The following is a 21,167-nucleotide window of genomic DNA, read 5'->3' on the forward strand; positions in this document are numbered from 1 at the left end:
CCCCGCGAGGACAGGGAAGACACCTCGGCAGTACTGACCATCTCCCCAACCCCTCGTACATCCACGGACAAAAACCCTTGACCCGCTACCTCTGAGGCCTCCCCATCCACTGCGTCCCCCCTCTGAGAAGCCCAAGATGCAGGTAAGGGGTTGGGGTTGTGGATGGGGGGTCCCGGCGTCCCTGAAAAAGCCTGAGACACCCCATCACCATCGGGCATACACAGCGCAGGGGTCACCAGATCTATTTCCATCTGGGTGGGTGTGAGAGATGAGACCCGCGGTGACAGGGGAGTCACCTCTGTGGCACTGTCCCCAAATACCCTCCCCACCCCTTCCAGCCCACTCTGGCCCTCTCCCGTCTCGAGGGAAAGCCTCTTTTTCTTTTTCTTCCTCCGGGCCTCACCCGATTCTAATAACAGCCCTGACTCCTGCTGGGCCTGCTGTGCTGTGGAGGCGTCCCTCTTCGTTCTTGGAGTGGCTGGCAATGGCGAGATGGACCCCCATTCCGCCGTCCTCGTTTGTGAGACCTGGAGCTCCTCCACCATCTCCCTCATCTCCCCCACGAGGGCCCCGAAAGCCTCTTCATCTATGAAGACTTCGTCGAGGGATGAGCCCAACTCTCCCGTTGCTCCACCAACCTCTCCCGGCGGCCTACTGATGGATTGAGTACCCGTTGACATCTGGGTCTCCGGGACCACCTCCACCGATGACCTCTCCAAAATGACCTTACCCCCGACGTTTGGAGCTGGCAAGGACCGGGCTTGCTTCTCCGGTTCCCCACTCACCATCCTCCTTGCTGCCTCTTCCGGCCTGTGACCTAGGTCCCCTTCTCCTAGCCTCCTCTTCTCCTCCACGCCCTTTCCTCCGGCCATCCTTCCCCCAGCAGCCGCTGCCGCGTATGTTTGTTGCCTTGCCGGGCACTCTCGAAACAGGTGCTGCTTACTGCCACACCCATGACATTCTTTTGGTGCCGTACAATTTTTGGCCTCATGTTCCTCCGACATGCAAAACCTGCATTTTACCGGCCCACATGAAGCTGTTCCATGCCCGTACTCCCTGCATTTCCTGCAGAAAGGTGGCTGACGAGCATAGAACAGCATGCCTCTGTCCGACCCTAAAGAAAACACAGCAGGGGGATGCAAAAAGCCCTCAAACCCCCCCGGATCTTCCCTTAGGAGCACCTGGGATTGGCGGTGGCCGTTCCAGAAGCCCAGCGAGTCCTTTACATATCTGGCTCCCGATGTTACCTCGCAGTAGCGACCCAAAAAGGCTGCCACTGCCATATCCGTCACGTGTGGATTATACATATGTATATTTATTGTTCTAAAATTCCTTCTTGCCAGGCACACGATGTTGAAAAAGGACAGAGGTCTCTCCCCCTTTGCCTCCTTCACCTTCTCCATTACTTCATCACTATTACTTTCCGTGTAGAAAGTTACATCGTATGCCTACTCCATTGAGTTCCACTGCAGGCACATCACATCTGGGACTTTCAGAGATAGCGCCCCCATCAACACGGTCCTCGCAAAGGTGTCCCTCGGCATCCTTACTTCTCCTTCTTGCTTCCATGCAAATCTTACTGTGTTCTTTAGTCCGGCCCTCGGAACCGACTCTGTGTTCCCGCTACCCGCCATTTCGGTATGGCTGTATTTTAAATTTGTTTTGATTTTTCCCGCCAAAAATCTAAAACTCTCTCACCGCCCTCCGGCCATCGGCTTTTAACTCAGCGAGCTTTGAGGCACCGCAGTACCGAGCTTGATCTGAGCCAAAAGGCCGAGAAGCGATAACCCACAAATTGACCCCTGCACCCGCCGGGCCCCCGGGGGTCTCGGCAGACCTCATCGGTTTGGCAAAAGTTGGCTCCTCCCCACCCAACGCTTCCCTGGTGACAGGCAGGTGGTTTTTTTTTCAAGTCGCTAATGCGTCTTTAAGTCACTAGCTCTTTAAGCCTAGTGCGACTATTTGTTCAATGCCCGGCAAATAAGCCAGTCATCGTCGGGTTTGAACTCAATTGCCCGAGCGACTACTTTGAGTGGAAAAATACGCCGGTCAGTCAGCCGGCTTCAAGTCAAACGCCTGAGCAAAAAGCCTCGGCGTCATCTCTGTCAATTTCTCTTGAAACAAGATACCGGGCTCTGCCAGAAGCAAAGCCCTTCCAAAAATACGTTGAACTCGTAAGTGTTCCTCTCCACGGAAGTCTTTAGTAAAAGGCGAAAGGCTTGTGCGTAATGAAGAGAAACCAGAGTCCTATGGAAGTCAGAGGTCGGGGCCCGAGACACACACTGTGCACTCTAGGCCGGGTCCCCGCGGGTGGTCCCCGAACCCACTCTTCCAAGTTTTCGAGGGCTGTGGGTAAAAAGTCACAGACAGACAGACAGACAGACAGACAGACAGACAGACAGACAGACAGACAGACAGACAATCCTGGTGAAGTGATTGTATTTTTTTGGGGGGGTCAAAAACAGACAGAGACCACACACACACACACACACACACACACACACACACACACACACAATCCTGGCCAATTTTTTTATTTTAATTTTTTTAAGTAAAATGGCGGGAAAACGGGGGACCCCATGAAGGGGGCTTCGCCCTTGTTTCAGTTTGGATGATTCTTCTTTTTTCATTCCTTCTCTTCTTCTGCTAGCTGTTTTACATAGCTTTGTGTATTTCTTTTTCCTTGACAATGGGAGAAAAGTGTTGCACCGTTCCCGGAGGTACTGCAATACCGGGTCGATGCGTGGAGCGGACGGAGCAAGCCCCATTTCCGACTCCCTGTTCGAAAAATCCATTTAATATGTAGTCCCCCGATGGGGGACGTATCAGATATTAAACTGATAAGAACAGATTTTTTTTTTTTTTAGAAAAAATAATTTATTACATTCAATGCCATTCATACAATACAACACAAAATCATACACTCCATTCAAACGCAAATAATAATGGCATTTTTAATTCACAAACCAAACGAAAACCCAAAACAAAAAACTCAGGGGAGCATCATCCCTCCCCGTCATCCTAAACACTAACTTTCCCTATCTTCCCGTCCCTAATCTAAAATAACCCCAGCCCTAATCCCCCCTTCCATCTCTCCCGGGCAGCATGCTGCCCCCACTTCGTCTCCTCCCTCTTCATCCTCCCCCTCAAATGTCCTTCCACCCTCCTCACTATTCCTTCCACCCCCCAATCTCTCCCTGTCTTGACCATGTTCTGCCTGGCTTCCCACAGCCCTCGCTTAAAGAGGCTCATGAGAAGCCAGAGCAGAAACCTATCCCTATCCGTCCCCCTCGCTCTCCCTACACCTCTCTCTAACCTAGCCCAAGTCAAAACAAAATCCCCTCTAACCCTTCCTAACAACACCCGTGCCTTTGCCCATACTACTCCGGCAATGGCACAGTCCCAAAAGACATGGCGCACAGTCTCCTCCCTGCCACAAGAAAGTCTTGGACAGGTGGGGGATCGCGCCAAGCTATGCCGGTACATGGTGGAGCGTACCGGCAAACACTTGTGGAGGCTCAACCAATTCAGGTCCTTGAGCCTGTTGTCTAGACCCCGCGCCTGCACTCCCTCCCAGACCACCGCCGGGATGCCCACCACAGGTGCTGGACTTACTGCCCGCCTGACCTCCTCGTACAGGTGCCTGTGGTCTAAACCTACTCGGGCGACTTCAACCTCGGGGTGTGCACGCAGCCACTTGGCCGCATGGCCAAAGTGCCACGGCAGCTGTTCCGCCCGAGGACCCGTGTTAGACCACACCATTACGCTTCTCGCCTGATACGAGAAGAACACCCGCAGGAGGTAACCGGACGGGTGTAGTACTGGCTGAGCAAGCTCCGTCAACAGAAAAGAAACAAAAATTGCGTCCAGCTTGAGGGGGAGATGTGGTACCCCCCTACCTCCCTCCCCGATGGGACAGATCATGCGTGCCCTGGCGACCCACTCGTACCTGCCACCCCACATGAACTGAAACACCAGCCTCACTAGATGCCTCCTCAGGCAAGCCGGCAATGGGTAGATGTACGCCAAGTACAATAGAGATGGCAATACATCCACCTTGAGAACCAGGACCTTGCCTAAAAAGGACAACGACCTAGCCCTCCACATCGCTAGCTTCCTCTGTACCACTGCGATGCCCATGTTCCAGTTCAGCGTCGCTGAGCCGGAGGTCTCAAAATGGACCCCGAGTATCCTCAGGGCCCCATTACAGAGAGATAACACTCCGGGCACATCCGTCCTACCACTCCATCTTCCGAAAAACTTAACGGAAGACTTCGCGTGGTTAAGAACCGCCCCCGACGCTCGGGTGAAATCCCCAATAATGGCAAGGGACCTTGTCAGGCACGAGTCCTTGCAAAGCAGCAAGGATGTGTCGTCGGCATACTGTGTCAACTTGACACGGAGACCGCCACTTCCAGGGATCAGCAAGCCCTCCACCCCTGTGTCTGCCCTAATGGCAGCCCCCAGAGGCTCCATGTACAGAACGAAGAGGAGAGCCGAGAGCGGGCATCCTTGCCTGACCCCAGACGAGAGGTCAAAAAGTCACCTAAGTGACTGTTTACGCTAACTCGGCACCCTGCCCCGACATATAATGTACGGATCCATCCTATAAACTTCTCCCCAAATCCTAATCTACCTAACACCCTGAATAGAAAGGATCTATTCACGCGATCAAAGGCTTTCGCCTGATCTAGCGCTGCTACCATTAAAGGCAGCCCCCTATCTTCTACCCAAGCGATGGAGTCCCTGATCAACTGTAGGTTCCATCTGATCGAGCGACCCTCTACCCCGCACGTCTGATCCTCATGGACGACGTAGGGAAGGGCTGTGCGTAACCGGTCTGCTAAAACCTTTGCAAGTAGCTTGTAATCTACGCACAGCATGGTCAACGGCCGCCAGTTGCCAAGGTCAGTTGCTTCCCCCCTTCTTATAAAGAAGTGACAGCACACCGACCGCCATTGATCCCCCCGGGACCCCCGTCTCAAGGATGGCCTTCAAGACTTCGAGGACCACTGGTCCAAGTATACCCCAAAACTTGAGGTAAAACTCGGCCGGCAGCCCATCCATCCCAGGCACCTTCCCTTTTCCCATCCTCCTGAGAGCACTCTCAACCTCCTCGAGGGAGATCTGAGCCTCCATCACATTTCTAATGTCCTCCGGCAATCGCCGGGACAAGTGTTCTAAAAACACATTTCCCTGCTCTACATCTATTACCCTCTCTTTAAATAAACCTCGGAAATGATCAGTTGTTACCCTGACCATTTCCTCCGGTTTTCTAACTATGCTACCATCTTCTTTCCTCACCCCATGCATTATCTTCCTACTCTGTCTGCCCCTAACCGACTTAAAGAACATAGCGGAACAAGTCTCATTATGTTCTAGAAAGCCATTATGCGCACGCTCCAGGAAAGCTCGAGCCTTCCGCTCCTGCAGCTCCCTGAGCTGCGCCTTCAGGTCAGTGGATCTCTCCCAGTCAATCGACCCGCCGAGGTTGCCTGCCTCGTACTCGAGTTCGAGCAACCTTTGGATACGATCCACCTCCCTCCTTTCCTCCCTTTTTTCCTCTTACAATATCCTATTATAAAAGCCCTAATCCTTACCTTAACTAAATCCCACCACTCTAACACCCCCTCGCACATGGACCGGAGGCCTTCAAGCCCCGAAAGAAACCAAAAAGGTGTCAACGAAAGCTTGCTCCTCCAGCACATCCCGATCTAATTTCCAGTACCCCCTACCGAAGAGGCAGACTGGCGACCCCACCTGCAGGAGCACCCCGTCGTGATCTGAGAAGGACACAGGCAACAGCCGCCCAGACAACTGACCCAAAGACCTAGATAGGAAAATGTAGTCGAGCCTCCGCGCAACCCCCCGGGAGTTGCGCCATGTGGGACCAGCCATTGTCGGAGTAGAGTGCAGGCCTCCATCAACCAGACCATGGCAAGCCATTAGCCCGGTGATGGCGCCTGCACTACTATCTCCCCCTACCCCTAAATCTATATTAAAATCCCCCCCTATCACTAAGTGCCTATTTGTAACACACAGGGGCGTCAGACAGTCCACCATCTCCCTCCTGTCTGCCGCCACCTGTGGCCCATACACCACCACTAACCTATACCTACTATCCCTAAAAGTGACATCCACCCCCAACACCCTCCCCTGCATTACACCAAAAGATCCCTCCACCTTCACCTCCCTATTCCCAAACAAAATCCCCACCCCTGTAGAATGCACCTATACCCCAAACTGACTCCCCCTTATCCCACTCCCTACTAAACCTGATGACATCCCCTCCATCCCTCAGGTGAACCTCCTGTAAAAAACAAACATCAAAACCCACCCCTTCCAAAAAACTGAAAACCGCCCTCCTCTTAACAAAATCCCTTAAACCCCTTACATTTAAACTAAAAATATTAACAGAAAATGTCATTTAAAATTAAAATAAAAACCTTACATCAATGAAATGAAACCCCAAAATAACAAAAAAACAGGAGACTCACCCGATGCTCCCCTGCTTCGACTCATCCGGCGGGGACGTCTTCTCCTCTCCTGACGTCCCCCCGTCCTCCTCCATCTCTCCAACCCAGGATGCAGGTATGGTGTTAGGCCTTGGAGTGTCCTGCATCCTGGGTTCCCCACCAACACCCTTCGTTCCTCTCTCCCTGTAGGCTGCTGGACTGAGGTCGAGAGCAGGGGACCCCATCTCCCCAAGCAGGAGTTGAGATCCCCCCTCAGACACCCAGCCCAGCGCCACGCCCTGGGAGTCACCCTCCACCAGCTGTTGAGGGGCTGAGGAAAACAGCGAGGACAGGGCCGTTCTTCCCTCCCCCATCCCACGCTTGGCCTCCCCCTCCACACCCCCCTCCCTCTCACAGCATGCCGAGCCCCCCCTCCTTTTCCCTTTCTTCTTAGGCGTTGGAGGCAGCGGAGAATCACCACTCCCCCTCTCCGCCAGCTCCTCCACCATTCCCCTTAACTCTTCAACGAGGGCGCTCGACATGCTGTCCCCCCACTCCTTCCCTCCTCTCTTCCCCGCTCCTTCTTCTGGTCCTGTCCTCGCTTCTCCCTCCATTTCCGTCACTGTTCCCTCCTCCACCTCCGCCTCCGCTCTCTCCACTGTTCCAGGCTTCTTCTCTGCTCCTTCACCTCCTTCCGCCTCCTTCCTCTCGCCCTCTTCCCGTCCAGTCTTCTCCCCTGTGCCATTACTGTCTTCCGCATCCTTCCTTTCTCTTCTTCCCCCATCCCCCGCTCCCCCCTCCAGCTGCAGACGCGTATGACCTTTGACGAGCCGGGCAATCACGCCACAGGTGTGTTGACGCGCCACACCCGTGGCAAGCCTTGGGCTCGTCACAGTCCTTGGCCTCGTGCTCTCCCGACCCACAGAACCTGCACTTTCTGGTGTTGCACGAGGCCAGGACATGACCGTAGGCCAAACAACGCCTGCAGAACGGAGGCTGACGGGCATAAAACAATGTCCCCCTGTCAGCCCCCAGGGAGAACATTGCCGGGGGATGGAGGTAGCCACCCAATCCCTTCGGGTCCTCCCTGAGAAGGACCTGGAACCCTCTCCTTCCGTTCCAGAATCCCAGGGAGTCCCTGAGGTGCCTCGCTGAGGAGACGTTGTCAGCGTACCTCCCCAGAAAGGCCCTCACCTCCTCATCCTTCACATGCGGATTGTACATATTTATGGTGACCACCCTGAAATTGTTCTTAGCCAGGCTGGTCACCTCGTAATGGCACAGGGGTTTCTCTTTCCCAAGCTCTCTCGCCTTCTTCAACACTTCTTCGTGCTTCTCCTCCTTGTGCAGCGTCACATCGTACGCTCCCTCCATTGGATTCGCTTGGAGGCATAGCACGTCCTTCACCTCCAACTTCAGGATCCCCATAAGAATGGTTCTCCCAAAAGTCTCTCTTTCAAACTGCTCCATCTCTTTGTTCCTCCAAGCGAATCGCACTGTGTTCGCCAAACCGGTTCCTGGCATCCCCTTGCTGGGAGAGTTGCGTGCCATTTCCGCCCTGGACAATGACACTCTTCTCAATCAAAAACAAAATAACTCTCTTTTTTAAAGAAGCCAAAAAAAATTCCGGGACTGAGATGGAAAAGGATTTTCCCACTCAAAAATGTTACCGCTCTCCGTCTTCGACCTTCTGACTCAGCGAGCTCTGGGGCACCTCGGTACCAAGCTTGATCTGAGCCAAAAGGCCGAGAAGCGATAACCCACAAATTGACCCCTGCACCCGCCGGGCCCCCGGGGGTCTCGGCAGACCTCATCGGTTTGGAAAAAGTTGGCTCCTCCCCACCCAATGCTTCCCTGGTGACAGGCAGGTGTTTTTTTTTTTCAAGTCGCTAATGCGTCTTTAAGTCACTAGCTCTTTAAGCCTAGTGCGACTATTTGTTCAATGCCCGGCAAATAAGCCAGTCATCGTCGGGCTTGAACTCAATTGCCCGAGCGACTACTTTGAGTGGAAAAATACGCCGGTCGGTCGGTCGGTCAGCCGGCTTCAAGTCAAACGCCTGAGCAAAAAGCCTCGGCGTCATCTCTGTCAATTTCTCTTGAAACAAGATACCGGGCTCTGCCAGAAGCAAAGCCCTTCCAAAAATACGTTGAACTCGTAAGTGTTCCTCTCCACGGAAGTCTTTAGTAAAAGGCGAAAGGCTTGTGCGTAATGAAGAGAAACAAACCAGAGTCGTATGGAAGTCAGAGGTCGGGGCCCGAGACACACACTGTGCACTCTAGGCCGGGTCCCCGCGGGTGGTCCCCGAACCCACTCTTCCAAGTTTTCGAGGGCTGTGGGTAAAAAGTCACAGACAGACAGACAGACAGACAGACAGACAATCCTGGTGAAGTGATTGTATTTTTTTGGGGGGGTCAAAAACAGACAGAGACCACACACACACACACACACACACACACACACACACAATCCTGGCCAATTTTTTTTTTTTTTTTTTTTAAAAAAATTTTTAAAGTAAAATGGCGGGAAAACGGGGGACCCCCATGAAGGGGGCTTCGCCCTTGTTTCAGTTTGGATGATTCTTCTTTTTTCATTCCTTCTCTTCTTCTGCTAGCTGTTTTACATAGCTTTGTGTATTTCTTTTTCCTTGACAATGGGAGAAAAGTGTTGCACCGTTCCCGGAGGTACTGCAATACCGGGTCGATGCGTGGAGCGGACGGAGCAAGCCCCATTTCCGACTCCCTGTTCGAAAAATCCATTTAATATGTAGTCCCCCGATGGGGGACGTATCAGATATTAAACTGATAAGAACAGATTTTTTTTTTTTTATAAAATATATTTATTACGTTCAAAACCCAACAAAAATCTTATACAAATCAATCAATTCAAACACAAATTCCATTAAACATTTCAAAACTATTCAATAATAACCAAACCCAAAAACCAAAAGTCATGGGAGCATTTTCCCTCCCCTTCCCATCTACAAACCAAAACCCACACCAAAAAATCAAAGAAAAACTCACCCCATCCCGACCGACGGGGACGCCCTCTCCACTCCTGACGCTCCCCCGTCGGCCGCCATCCCCTCTCCCCTGGAAACACCACCAATACCCGGCACACCCACACTCTGTGTCTTGTGCCCCCCACTCAAATCCACCACCCCCTCCTCCGGGCTCCGGCTCGAGCACCCCATGTCCCCAAACAGGAAACTTTCTCCTTCCTCCATTCCCCATTCCTTGGCCATGCCTGGTAGGTCCAGCTCTGCCAGGGGTGTAAAAGAACATGAAGAAGAGGGAGCCCACGAGGGCCCTGCAACCTCTCCTTCCTGCCCTTCCCCCACCCCCCTTTTACCACCCTTCTTCCTCCTGCTGTCCGGTCGCTCCCCCTTCTTTGGCCTCTTTATAGGTGGAGGACGCAGCCAGGGAACATCCCTTTCTGCGTCCGTCAGCCCCCCCCTCGCTTTGTTCATATTGTCCGGCAGCCCCCCACCATCTCCCTCAGCTCCTCCACCCGTGATCTCACCTCTTTACTGTCCCCCCACTCCTTCACTCCTTCTCCTACTGGTCCCGCCACCACTGCCTTCTCTTTCTCCTCCCTTTCTGTTTCTTTCTTCTCCACCACCTTCTTCCCTGTCTCCTTCCTTTCTGTCTCTTTCTTCTCCACCACCTTCTTCCCTGTCTCCTTCCTTTCTGTCTCTTTCTTCTCCACCACCTTCTTCCCTGTCTCCTTCCTTTCTGTCTCTTTCTTCTCCACCACCTTCTTCCCTGTCTCCTTCCTTTCTGTCTCTTTCTTCTCCACCGCCGTCTTCTCTATCTCCTCCCTCTCTGTTTCCTTCTCCGTCTCCTTCTCCACCGCTGTCTTCTCCGACCCCTCCACTCTCTTATCTCCTTCCTCCTCCTGCTCCTTCTCTCCTTCAGCCTCCTGCTCCTCCTCTCCTTCAGCCTCCCGCCCCTCCGATTCCACCGTGTCCACTTCTTCCTTTTCTTCTTCTGCTCCTGCTGTCGTTCTTTCCTTCTCCCGCCGTGCGTCCCTTTCCTCCGTTCCTGTTCCTGGCTCTTTGTCCCCTCCTCTTCTTCCCCCATCCCCGGCTCTTGCTCCCCCCCCTGCTGCAGACGCGTATGACCTCTGACGCGCCGGGCATTCACGCCACAGGTGCGTCAGCATGCCACACCCGTGACATGCCTTCGGGCGCGTCACAGTCCCTCGCCTCGTGCTCCGTAGATCCACAATACCTACACTTTTTTGTGCTGCACGAGGCGAGGATATGACCATAGGCCATACAACGCCTGCAGAACGGAGGCTGACGGGCATAATGCAACGTCCCCCGGTCAGCCCCCAAGGAGAACATCGCCGGAGGTTGGAGGTATCCACCCAATCCATTTGGGTCCTCTCTTAGGAGGGCCTGGAAACCCCTCCTCCCGGTCCAAAAGCCCAGGGAATCTTTGAGGTGCCTTCCTGAGGAGACACCATCCATGTATCTCCCCAGAAAGGCCCTCACCTCCTCGTCCTTAACGTAAGGGTTGTAAATGTTCACGTTAACCACTCGGAAATTGCTCCTCGCCAAGCTAGTCACCACGTAATGGGACATCGGCTTCTCCTTTTCCACTTCTCTCACCTTTCTGAGAATCTCGTCGTGCTTTTTCTCCGTATGCAATGCCACATCATATGCACCCTCCAATGGGTTTTCTTGTAGGCAGAACACTTCCTCCACCTTCAGCCCAAGGATACCGATCAGGATAGTCCTCCCAAAAGCGTCTCTGTCCAGTGGATCCATCGCCTTATCCCTCCAGGAAAAGCGCACCGTATTCGCCAGCCCCATCCTAGGGACTGGCCTCCCTGTAGTATTTTGCGCCATCTCCGCAAGGAGCTTGGCGCACTCTCCTCCGCTCCTGCTTTTCCTCCAAAAAGTAAAAACTGAAAAGAGCGGCAAAATACACCAACCGTGTCTCAAAAAACCAAAAACAACAAACTTTCCTCCCTCCTGCCTTCCTTCGACCTTTTGGCTCAGCGGGCTCTGGGGCACCTCGGTACCAAGCTTGATCTGAGCCAAAAGGCCGAGAAGCGATAACCCACAAATTGACCCCTGCACCCGCCGGGCCCCCGGGGTCTCGGCAGACCTCATCGGTTTGGAAAAAGTTGGCTCCTCCCCACCCAACGCTTCCCTGGTGACAGGCAGGTGTTTTTTTTTTCAAGTCGCTAATGCGTCTTTAAGTCACTAGCTCTTTAAGCCTAGTGCGACTATTTGTTCAATGCCCGGCAAATAAGCCAGTCATCGTCGGGCTTGAACTCAATTGCCCGAGCGACTACTTTGAGTGGAAAAATACGCCGGTCGGTCGGTCGGTCGGTCGGTCGGTCAGCCGGCTTCAAGTCAAACGCCTGAACAAAAAGCCTCGGCGTCATCTCTGTCAATTTCTCTTGAAACAAGATACCGGGCTCTGCCAGAAAGCAAAGCCCTTCCAAAAATACGTTGAACTCGTAAGTGTTCCTCTCCACGGAAGTCTTTAGTAAAAGGCGAAAGGCTTGTGCGTAATGAAGAGAAACAAACCAGAGTCGTATGGAAGTCAGAGGTCGGGGCCCGAGACACACACTGTGCACTCTAGGCCGGGTCCCCGCAGGTGGTCCCCGAACCCACTCTTCCAAGTTTTCGAGGGCTGTGGGTAAAAAGTCACAGACAGACAGACAGACAGACAGACAGACAGACAGACAGACAATCCTGGTGAAGTGATTGTATTTTTTTGGGGGGGTCAAAAACAGACAGAGACACACACACACACACACACACACACACACACACACACACAATCCTGGCCAATTTTTTTTTTTGTTTGTTTATTTTTTATTTTTTAAGTAAAATGGCGGGAAAACGGGGACCCCCATGAAGGGGGCTTCGCCCTTGTTTCAGTTTGGATGATTCTTCTTTTTTCATTCCTTCTCTTCTTCTGCTAGCTGTTTTACATAGCTTTGTGTATTTCTTTTTCCTTGACAATGGGAGAAAAGTGTTGCACCGTTCCCGGAGGTACTGCAATACCGGGTCGATGCGTGGAGCGGACGGAGCAAGCCCCATTTCCGACTCCCTGTTCGAAAAATCCATTTAATATGTAGTCCCCCGATGGGGGACGTATCAGATATTAAACTGATAAGAACAGATTTTTTTTATTTTTATAAAATATATTTATTACGTTCAAAACCCAACAAAAATCTTATACAAATCAATCAATTCAAACACAAATTCCATTAAACATTTCAAAACTATTCAATAATAACCAAACCCAAAAACCAAAAGTCATGGGAGCATTTTCCCTCCCCTTCCCATCTACAAACCAAAACCCACACCAAAAATCAAAGAAAAACTCACCCCATCCCGACCGACGGGGACGCCCTCTCCACTCCTGACGCTCCCCGTCGGCCGCCATCCCCTCTCCCCTGGAAACACCACCAATACCCGGCACACCCACACTCTGTGTCTTGTGCCCCCCACTCAAATCCACCACCCCCTCCTCCGGGCTCCGGCTCGAGCACCCCATGTCCCCAAACAGGAAACTTTCTCCTTCCTCCATTCCCCATTCCTTGGCCATGCCTGGTAGGTCCAGCTCTGCCAGGGGTGTAAAAGAACATGAAGAAGAGGGAGCCCACGAGGGCCCTGCAACCTCTCCTTCCTGCCCTTCCCCCACCCCCCTTTTACCACCCTTCTTCCTCCTGCTGTCCGGTCGCTCCCCTTCTTTGGCCTCTTTATAGGTGGAGGACGCAGCCAGGGAACATCCCTTTCTGCGTCCGTCAGCCCCCCCTCGCTTTGTTCATATTGTCCGGCAGCCCCCCACCATCTCCCTCAGCTCCTCCACCCGTGATCTCACCTCTTTACTGTCCCCCCACTCCTTCACTCCTTCTCCTACTGGTCCCGCCACCACTGCCTTCTCTTTCTCCTCCCTTTCTGTTTCTTTCTTCTCCACCACCTTCTTCCCTGTCTCCTTCCTTTCTGTCTCTTTCTTCTCCACCACCTTCTTCCCTGTCTCCTTCCTTTCTGTCTCTTTCTTCTCCACCACCTTCTTCCCTGTCTCCTTCCTTTCTGTCTCTTTCTTCTCCACCACCTTCTTCCCTGTCTCCTTCCTTTCTGTCTCTTTCTTCTCCACCGCCGTCTTCTCTATCTCCTCCCTCTCTGTTTCCTTCTCCGTCTCCTTCTCCACCGCTGTCTTCTCCGACCCCTCCACTCTCTTATCTCCTTCCTCCTCCTGCTCCTTCTCTCCTTCAGCCTCCTGCTCCTCCTCTCCTTCAGCCTCCCGCCCCTCCGATTCCACCGTGTCCACTTCTTCCTTTTCTTCTTCTGCTCCTGCTGTCGTTCTTTCCTTCTCCCGCCGTGCGTCCCTTTCCTCCGTTCCTGTTCCTGGCTCTTTGTCCCCTCCTCTTCTTCCCCCATCCCCGGCTCTTGCTCCCCCCCCTGCTGCAGACGCGTATGACCTCTGACGCGCCGGGCATTCACGCCACAGGTGCGTCAGCATGCCACACCCGTGACATGCCTTCGGCGCGTCACAGTCCCTCGCCTCGTGCTCCGTAGATCCACAATACCTACACTTTTTTGTGCTGCACGAGGCGAGGATATGACCATAGGCCATACAACGCCTGCAGAACGGAGGCTGACGGGCATAATGCAACGTCCCCCGGTCAGCCCCCAAGGAGAACATCGCCGGAGGATGGAGGTATCCACCCAATCCATTTGGGTCCTCTCTTAGGAGGGCCTGGAAACCCCTCCTCCCGGTCCAAAAGCCCAGGGAATCTTTGAGGTGCCTTCCTGAGGAGACACCATCCATGTATCTCCCCAGAAAGGCCCTCACCTCCTCGTCCTTAACGTAAGGGTTGTAAATGTTCACGTTAACCACTCGGAAATTGCTCCTCGCCAAGCTAGTCACCACGTAATGGGACATCGGCTTCTCCTTTTCCACTTCTCTCACCTTTCTGAGAATCTCGTCGTGCTTTTTCTCCGTATGCAATGCCACATCATATGCACCCTCCAATGGGTTTTCTTGTAGGCAGAACACTTCCTCCACCTTCAGCCCAAGGATACCGATCAGGATAGTCCTCCCAAAAGCGTCTCTGTCCAGTGGATCCATCGCCTTATCCCTCCAGGAAAAGCGCACCGTATTCGCCAGCCCCATCCTAGGGACTGGCCTCCCTGTAGTATTTTGCGCCATCTCCGCAAGGAGCTTGGCGCACTCTCCTCCGCTCCTGCTTTTCCTCCAAAAAAGTAAAAACTGAAAAGAGCGGCAAAATACACCAACCGTGTCTCAAAAAACCAAAAACAACAAACTTTCCTCCCTCCTGCCTTCCTTCGACCTTTTGGCTCAGCGGGCTCTGGGGCACCTCGGTACCAAGCTTGATCTGAGCCAAAAGGCCGAGAAGCGATAACCCACAAATTGACCCCTGCACCCGCCGGGCCCCCGGGGGTCTCGGCAGACCTCATCGGTTTGGAAAAAGTTGGCTCCTCCCCACCCAACGCTTCCCTGGTGACAGGCAGGTGTTTTTTTTTTCAAGTCGCTAATGCGTCTTTAAGTCACTAGCTCTTTAAGCCTAGTGCGACTATTTGTTCAATGCCCGGCAAATAAGCCAGTCATCGTCGGGCTTGAACTCAATTGCCCGAGCGACTACTTTGAGTGGAAAAATACGCCGGTCGGTCGGTCGGTCGGTCGGTCGGTCAGCCGGCTTCAAGTCAAACGCCTGAACAAAAAGCCTCGGCGTCATCTCTGTCAATTTCTCTTGAAACAAGATACCGGGCTCTGCCAGAAGCAAAGCCCTTCCAAAAATACGTTGAACTCGTAAGTGTTCCTCTCCACGGAAGTCTTTAGTAAAAGGCGAAAGGCTTGTGCGTAATGAAGAGAAACAAACCAGAGTCGTATGGAAGTCAGAGGTCGGGGCCCGAGACACACACTGTGCACTCTAGGCCGGGTCCCCGCAGGTGGTCCCCGAACCCACTCTTCCAAGTTTTCGAGGGCTGTGGGTAAAAAGTCACAGACAGACAGACAGACAGACAGACAGACAGACAGACAGACAGACAATCCTGGTGAAGTGATTGTATTTTTTTGGGGGGGTCAAAAACAGACAGAGACACACACACACACACACACACACACACACACACACACACACACACACACACAATCCTGGCCAATTTTTTTGTTTGTTTGTTTATTATTTTTTTTTAAGTAAAATGGCGGGAAAACGGGGGACCCCCATGAAGGGGGCTTCGCCCTTGTTTCAGTTTGGATGATTCTTCTTTTTTCATTCCTTCTCTTCTTCTGCTAGCTGTTTTACATAGCTTTGTGTATTTCTTTTTCCTTGACAATGGGAGAAAAGTGTTGCACCGTTCCCGGAGGTACTGCAATACCGGGTCGATGCGTGGAGCGGACGGAGCAAGCCCCATTTCCGACTCCCTGTTCGAAAAATCCATTTAATATGTAGTCCCCCGATGGGGGACGTATCAGATATTAAACTGATAAGAACAGATTTTTTTTTTTAATAAAATATATTTATTACGTTCAAAACCCAACAAAAATCTTATACAAATCAATCAATTCAAACACAAATTCCATTAAACATTTCAAAACTATTCAATAATAACCAAACCCAAAAACCAAAAGTCATGGGAGCATTTTCCCTCCCCTTCCCATCTACAAACCAAAACCCACACCAAAAATCAAAGAAAAACTCACCCCATCCCGACCGACGGGGACGCCCTCTCCACTCCTGACGCTCCCCCGTCGGCCGCCATCCCCTCTCCCCTGGAAACACCACCAATACCCGGCACACCCACACTCTGTGTCTTGTGCCCCCACTCAAATCCACCACCCCCCTCCTCCGGGCTCCGGCTCGAGCACCCCATGTCCCCAAACAGGAAACTTTCTCCTTCCTCCATTCCCCATTCCTTGGCCATGCCTGGTAGGTCCAGCTCTGCCAGGGGTGTAAAAGAACATGAAGAAGAGGGAGCCCACGAGGGCCCTGCAACCTCTCCTTCCTGCCCTTCCCCCACCCCCCTTTTACCACCCTTCTTCCTCCTGCTGTCCGGTCGCTCCCCCTTCTTTGGCCTCTTTATAGGTGGAGGACGCAGCCAGGGAACATCCCTTTCTGCGTCCGTCAGCCCCCCCCTCGCTTTGTTCATATTGTCCGGCAGCCCCCCCACCATCTCCCTCAGCTCCTCCACCCGTGATCTCACCTCTTTACTGTCCCCCCACTCCTTCACTCCTTCTCCTACTGGTCCCGCCACCACTGCCTTCTCTTTCTCCTCCCTTTCTGTTTCTTTCTTCTCCACCACCTTCTTCCCTGTCTCCTTCCTTTCTGTCTCTTTCTTCTCCACCACCTTCTTCCCTGTCTCCTTCCTTTCTGTCTCTTTCTTCTCCACCACCTTCTTCCCTGTCTCCTTCCTTTCTGTCTCTTTCTTCTCCACCACCTTCTTCCCTGTCTCCTTCCTTTCTGTCTCTTTCTTCTCCACCGCCGTCTTCTCTATCTCCTCCCTCTCTGTTTCCTTCTCCGTCTCCTTCTCCACCGCTGTCTTCTCCGACCCCTCCACTCTCTTATCTCCTTCCTCCTCCTGCTCCTTCTCTCCTTCAGCCTCCTGCTCCTCCTCTCCTTCAGCCTCCCGCCCCTCCGATTCCACCGTATCCACTTCTTCCTTTTCTTCTTCTGCTCCTGCTGTCGTTCTTTCCTTCTCCCGCCGTGCGTCCCTTTCCTCCGTTCCTGTTCCTGGCTCTTTGTCCCCTCCTCTTCTTCCCCCATCCACGGCTCTCGCTCCCCCCCCTGCTGCAGACGCGTATGACCTCTGACGCGCCGGGCATTCACGCCACAGGTGCGTCAGCATGCCACACCCGTGACATGCCTTCGGCGCGTCACAGTCCCTCGCCTCGTGCTCCGTAGATCCACAATACCTACACTTTTTTGTGCTGCACGAGGCGAGGATATGACCATAGGCCATACAACGCCTGCAGAACGGAGGCTGACGGGCATAATGCAACGTCCCCCGGTCAGCCCCCAAGGAGAACATCGCCGGACGATGGAGGTATCCACCCAATCCATTTGGGTCCTCTCTTAGGAGGGCCTGAAACCCCTCCTCCCGGTCCAAAAGCCCAGGGAATCTTTGAGGTGCCTTCCTGAGGAGACACCATCCATGTATCTCCCCAGAAAGGCCCTCACCTCCTCGTCCTTAACGTAAGGGTTGTAAATGTTCACGTTAACCACTCGGAAATTGCTCCTCGCCAAGCTAGTCACCACGTAATGGGACATCGGCTTCTCCTTTTCCACTTCTCTCACCTTTCTGAGAATCTCGTCGTGCTTTTTCTCCGTATGCAATGCCACATCATATGCACCCTCCAATGGGTTTTCTTGTAGGCAGAACACTTCCTCCACCTTCAGCCCAAGGATACCGATCAGGATAGTCCTCCCAAAAGCGTCTCTGTCCAGTGGATCCATCGCCTTATCCCTCCAGGAAAAGCGCACCGTATTCGCCAGCCCCATCCTAGGGACTGGCCTCCCTGTAGTACACTCTCCTCCGCTCCTGCTTTTCCTCCAAAAAAGTAAAAACTGAAAAGAGCGGCAAAATACACCAACCGTGTCTCAAAAAACCAAAAACAACAAACTTTCCTCCCTCCTGCCTTCCTTCGACCTTTTGGCTCAGCGGGCTCTGGGGCACCTCGGTACCAAGCTTGATCTGAGCCAAAAGGCCGAGAAGCGATAACCCACAAATTGACCCCTGCACCCGCCGGGCCCCCGGGGGTCTCGGCAGACCTCATCGGTTTGGAAAAAGTTGGCTCCTCCCCACCCAACGCTTCCCTGGTGACAGGCAGGTGTTTTTTTTTTTCAAGTCGCTAATGCGTCTTTAAGTCACTAGCTCTTTAAGCCTAGTGCGACTATTTGTTCAATGCCCGGCAAATAAGCCAGTCATCGTCGGGCTTGAACTCAATTGCCCGAGCGACTACTTTGAGTGGAAAAATACGCCGGTCGGTCGGTCGGTCGGTCGGTCGGTCGGTCAGCCGGCTTCAAGTCAAACGCCTGAGCAAAAAGCCTCGGCGTCATCTCTGTCAATTTCTCTTGAAACAAGATACCGGGCTCTGCCAGAAGCAAAGCCCTTCCAAAAATACGTTGAACTCGTAAGTGTTCCTCTCCACGGAAGTCTTTAGTAAAAGGCGAAAGGCTTGTGCGTAATGAAGAGAAACAAACCAGAGTCGTATGGAAGTCAGAGGTCGGGGCCCGAGACACACACTGTGCACTCTAGGCCGGGTCCCCGCGGGTGGTCCCCGAACCCACTCTTCCAAGTTTTCGAGGGCTGTGGGTAAAAAGTCACAGACAGACAGACAGACAGACAATCCTGGTGAAGTGATTGTATTTTTTTGGGGGGGTCAAAAACAGACAGAGACACACACACACACACACACACACACACACACACACACACAATCCTGGCCAATTTTTTTATTTCTATTTTTTTAAGTAAAATGGCGGGAAAACGGGGGACCCCATGAAGGGGGCTTCGCCCTTGTTTCAGTTTGGATGATTCTTCTTTTTTCATTCCTTCTCTTCTTCTGCTAGCTGTTTTACATAGCTTTGTGTATTTCTTTTTCCTTGACAATGGGAGAAAAGTGTTGCACCGTTCCCGGAGGTACTGCAATACCGGGTCGATGCGTGGAGCGGACGGAGCAAGCCCCATTTCCGACTCCCTGTTCGAAAAATCCATTTAATATGTAGTCCCCCGATGGGGGACGTATCAGATATTAAACTGATAAGAACAGATTTTTTTTATTTTTTGAGAAAAAATAATTTATTACCGTCAATACAGTTCATACTTTACAAAATCATAATTTTCATTCTAATTCAAATAATATTGGCATTTGTATTCCAAAAACAAAATAAAACCCAAACAAAAAACTCAGGGGAGCATCATCCCTCCCCGTCATCCTACACACTACCTTTCCCTATCTTCCCGTCCCTATTCTAAAATAACCCCAGCCCTAATCCCCCCCTTCCATCTCTCCCGGGCAGCGTGCTGCCCCCACTTCCTCTCCTCCCTCTTCATCCTCCCCCTCAAATCACCTTCCACCCTCCTCACTATTCCTTCCACCCCCCAATCTCTCCCTGTCTTGACCATGTTCTGCCTGGCTTCCCACAGCCCCCGCTTAAAGAGGCTCATGAGAAGCCAGAGCAGAAACCTATCCCTATCCGTCCCCCTCGCTCTCCCTACACCTCTCTCTAACCTAGCCCAAGTCAACACAAAATCACCTCTAACCCTTCCTAACAACACCCGTGCCTTCGCCCATACTACTCCGGCAATGGCACAGTCCCAAAAGACATGGCGCACAGTCTCCTCCCTTCCACAAGAAGTTCTTGGGCAGGTGGGGGATCGCGCCAAGCTATGCTGGTACATGGTGGAGCGCACCGGCAAACACTTGTGGAGGCTCAACCAATTCAGGTCCTTGAGCCTGTTGTCCAGACCCCGCGCCTGCACTCCCTCCCAGACCACTTCCGGGATGCCCACTACAGGTGCTGGACTTACTGCCCGTCTGACCTCCTCGTACAGGTGCCTGTGATCTAAACCTACTCGGGCGACTTCAACCTCGGGGTGCGCACGCAGCCACTTGGCCGCATGGCCAAAGTGCCACGGCAGCTGTTCCGCCCGAGGACCCGTGTTAGACCACACCATTACGCTTCTCGCCTGATACGAGAAGAACACCCGCAGGAGGTAACCGGACGGGTGTATTACTGGCTGAGCAAGCTCCGTCAACAAAAAAGAAACAAAAATTGCGTCCAGCTTGAGGGGGAGATGTGGTACCCCCCTACCTCCCTCCCCAATGGGACAGAGCATGCGTGCCCTGGCGACCCACTCGTACCTGCCACCCCACATGAACTGAAACACCAGCCTCACTAGAGGCCTCCTCAGACTAGCAGGCAATGGGTAGATGTACGCCAAGTACAATAGAGATGGCAATATATCCACCTTGAGAACCAGGACCTTGCCTAAAAAGGACAAAGACCTAGCCCTCCACATCGCTAGCTTCCTCTGTACCACTGCGATGCCCATGTTCCAGTTCAGCGTTGCTGAGCCGGAGGTCTCAAAATGGACCCCGAGTATCCTCAGGGCCCCGTTACAGAGAGATAACCCTCCGGGCACATCCGTCCTACCACTCCATCTTCCAAAAAACTTAACGGAAGACTTCGCATGGTTAAGAACCGCCCCCGACGCTCGGGTGAAATCCCCAATGATGGCAAGGGACCTCATCAGGCACGAGTCCTTGCAAAGCAGCAAGGAGGTGTCGTCGGCGTACTGGGTCAACTTTACACGGAGACCGCCACTTCCAGGAATCAGCAAGCCCTCCACCCCTGTGTCTGCCCTAATGGCAGCCCCCAGAGGCTCCATGTACAGAACGAAAAGGAGAGCCGAGAGCGGGCATCCCTGCCTGACCCCAGACGAGAGGTCAAAAACGTCACCTAAGTGACTGTTAACGCTAATCCGGCACCCCGCTCCGACATATAAAGTACGGATCCATCCTATAAACTTTTCCCCAAATCCTAATCTACCTAACACCCTGAATAGAAAAGATCTATTCACGCGATCAAAGGCTTTCGCCTGATCTAGCGCTGCTACCATTAAAGGCAGCCCTCTATCTTCTACCCAAGCGATGGAGTCCCTAATCAACTGTAGGTTCCATCTAATCGAGCGGCCCTCTACCCCGCACGTCTGATCC

General features: G+C 52.8%; 5 non-coding genes and 5 pseudogenes across 5 annotated transcripts; all 10 read right to left on the reverse strand.

Annotated features, from left to right (window-relative positions):
* Nucleotides 1-2,131: 2,131 nt before the first annotated feature.
* Nucleotides 2,132-2,248, reverse strand: LOC123724782 (U5 spliceosomal RNA). Its single transcript, XR_006757259.1, has one exon. It is a non-coding gene; the product is annotated as a U5 spliceosomal RNA (small nuclear RNA).
* A 450-nt stretch (nucleotides 2,249-2,698) lies between these two features.
* On the reverse strand, nucleotides 2,699-2,877 carry LOC123724699 (uncharacterized; annotated as a pseudogene).
* A 5,690-nt stretch (nucleotides 2,878-8,567) lies between these two features.
* Nucleotides 8,568-8,682, reverse strand: LOC123724934 (U5 spliceosomal RNA). The gene has a single exon (XR_006757411.1). It is a non-coding gene; the product is annotated as a U5 spliceosomal RNA (small nuclear RNA).
* A 433-nt stretch (nucleotides 8,683-9,115) lies between these two features.
* LOC123724706 (uncharacterized) lies at nucleotides 9,116-9,292 on the reverse strand (annotated as a pseudogene).
* Nucleotides 9,293-11,885: 2,593 nt separating this feature from the next.
* Nucleotides 11,886-12,000, reverse strand: LOC123724932 (U5 spliceosomal RNA). Its single transcript, XR_006757409.1, has one exon. It is a non-coding gene; the product is annotated as a U5 spliceosomal RNA (small nuclear RNA).
* A 447-nt stretch (nucleotides 12,001-12,447) lies between these two features.
* On the reverse strand, nucleotides 12,448-12,625 carry LOC123724696 (uncharacterized; annotated as a pseudogene).
* Nucleotides 12,626-15,214: 2,589 nt separating this feature from the next.
* Nucleotides 15,215-15,329, reverse strand: LOC123724935 (U5 spliceosomal RNA). The gene has a single exon (XR_006757412.1). It is a non-coding gene; the product is annotated as a U5 spliceosomal RNA (small nuclear RNA).
* A 463-nt stretch (nucleotides 15,330-15,792) lies between these two features.
* On the reverse strand, nucleotides 15,793-15,968 carry LOC123724697 (uncharacterized; annotated as a pseudogene).
* Nucleotides 15,969-18,535: 2,567 nt separating this feature from the next.
* LOC123724937 (U5 spliceosomal RNA) lies at nucleotides 18,536-18,650 on the reverse strand. The gene has a single exon (XR_006757414.1). It is a non-coding gene; the product is annotated as a U5 spliceosomal RNA (small nuclear RNA).
* Nucleotides 18,651-19,065: 415 nt separating this feature from the next.
* Nucleotides 19,066-19,246, reverse strand: LOC123724695 (uncharacterized; annotated as a pseudogene).
* Nucleotides 19,247-21,167: the final 1,921 nt, after the last annotated feature.

Source organism: Salmo salar, chromosome ssa10 (assembly GCF_905237065.1).
Source record: "Salmo salar chromosome ssa10, Ssal_v3.1, whole genome shotgun sequence".
Classification (NCBI taxonomy): Eukaryota; Metazoa; Chordata; class Actinopteri; order Salmoniformes; family Salmonidae; genus Salmo; species Salmo salar.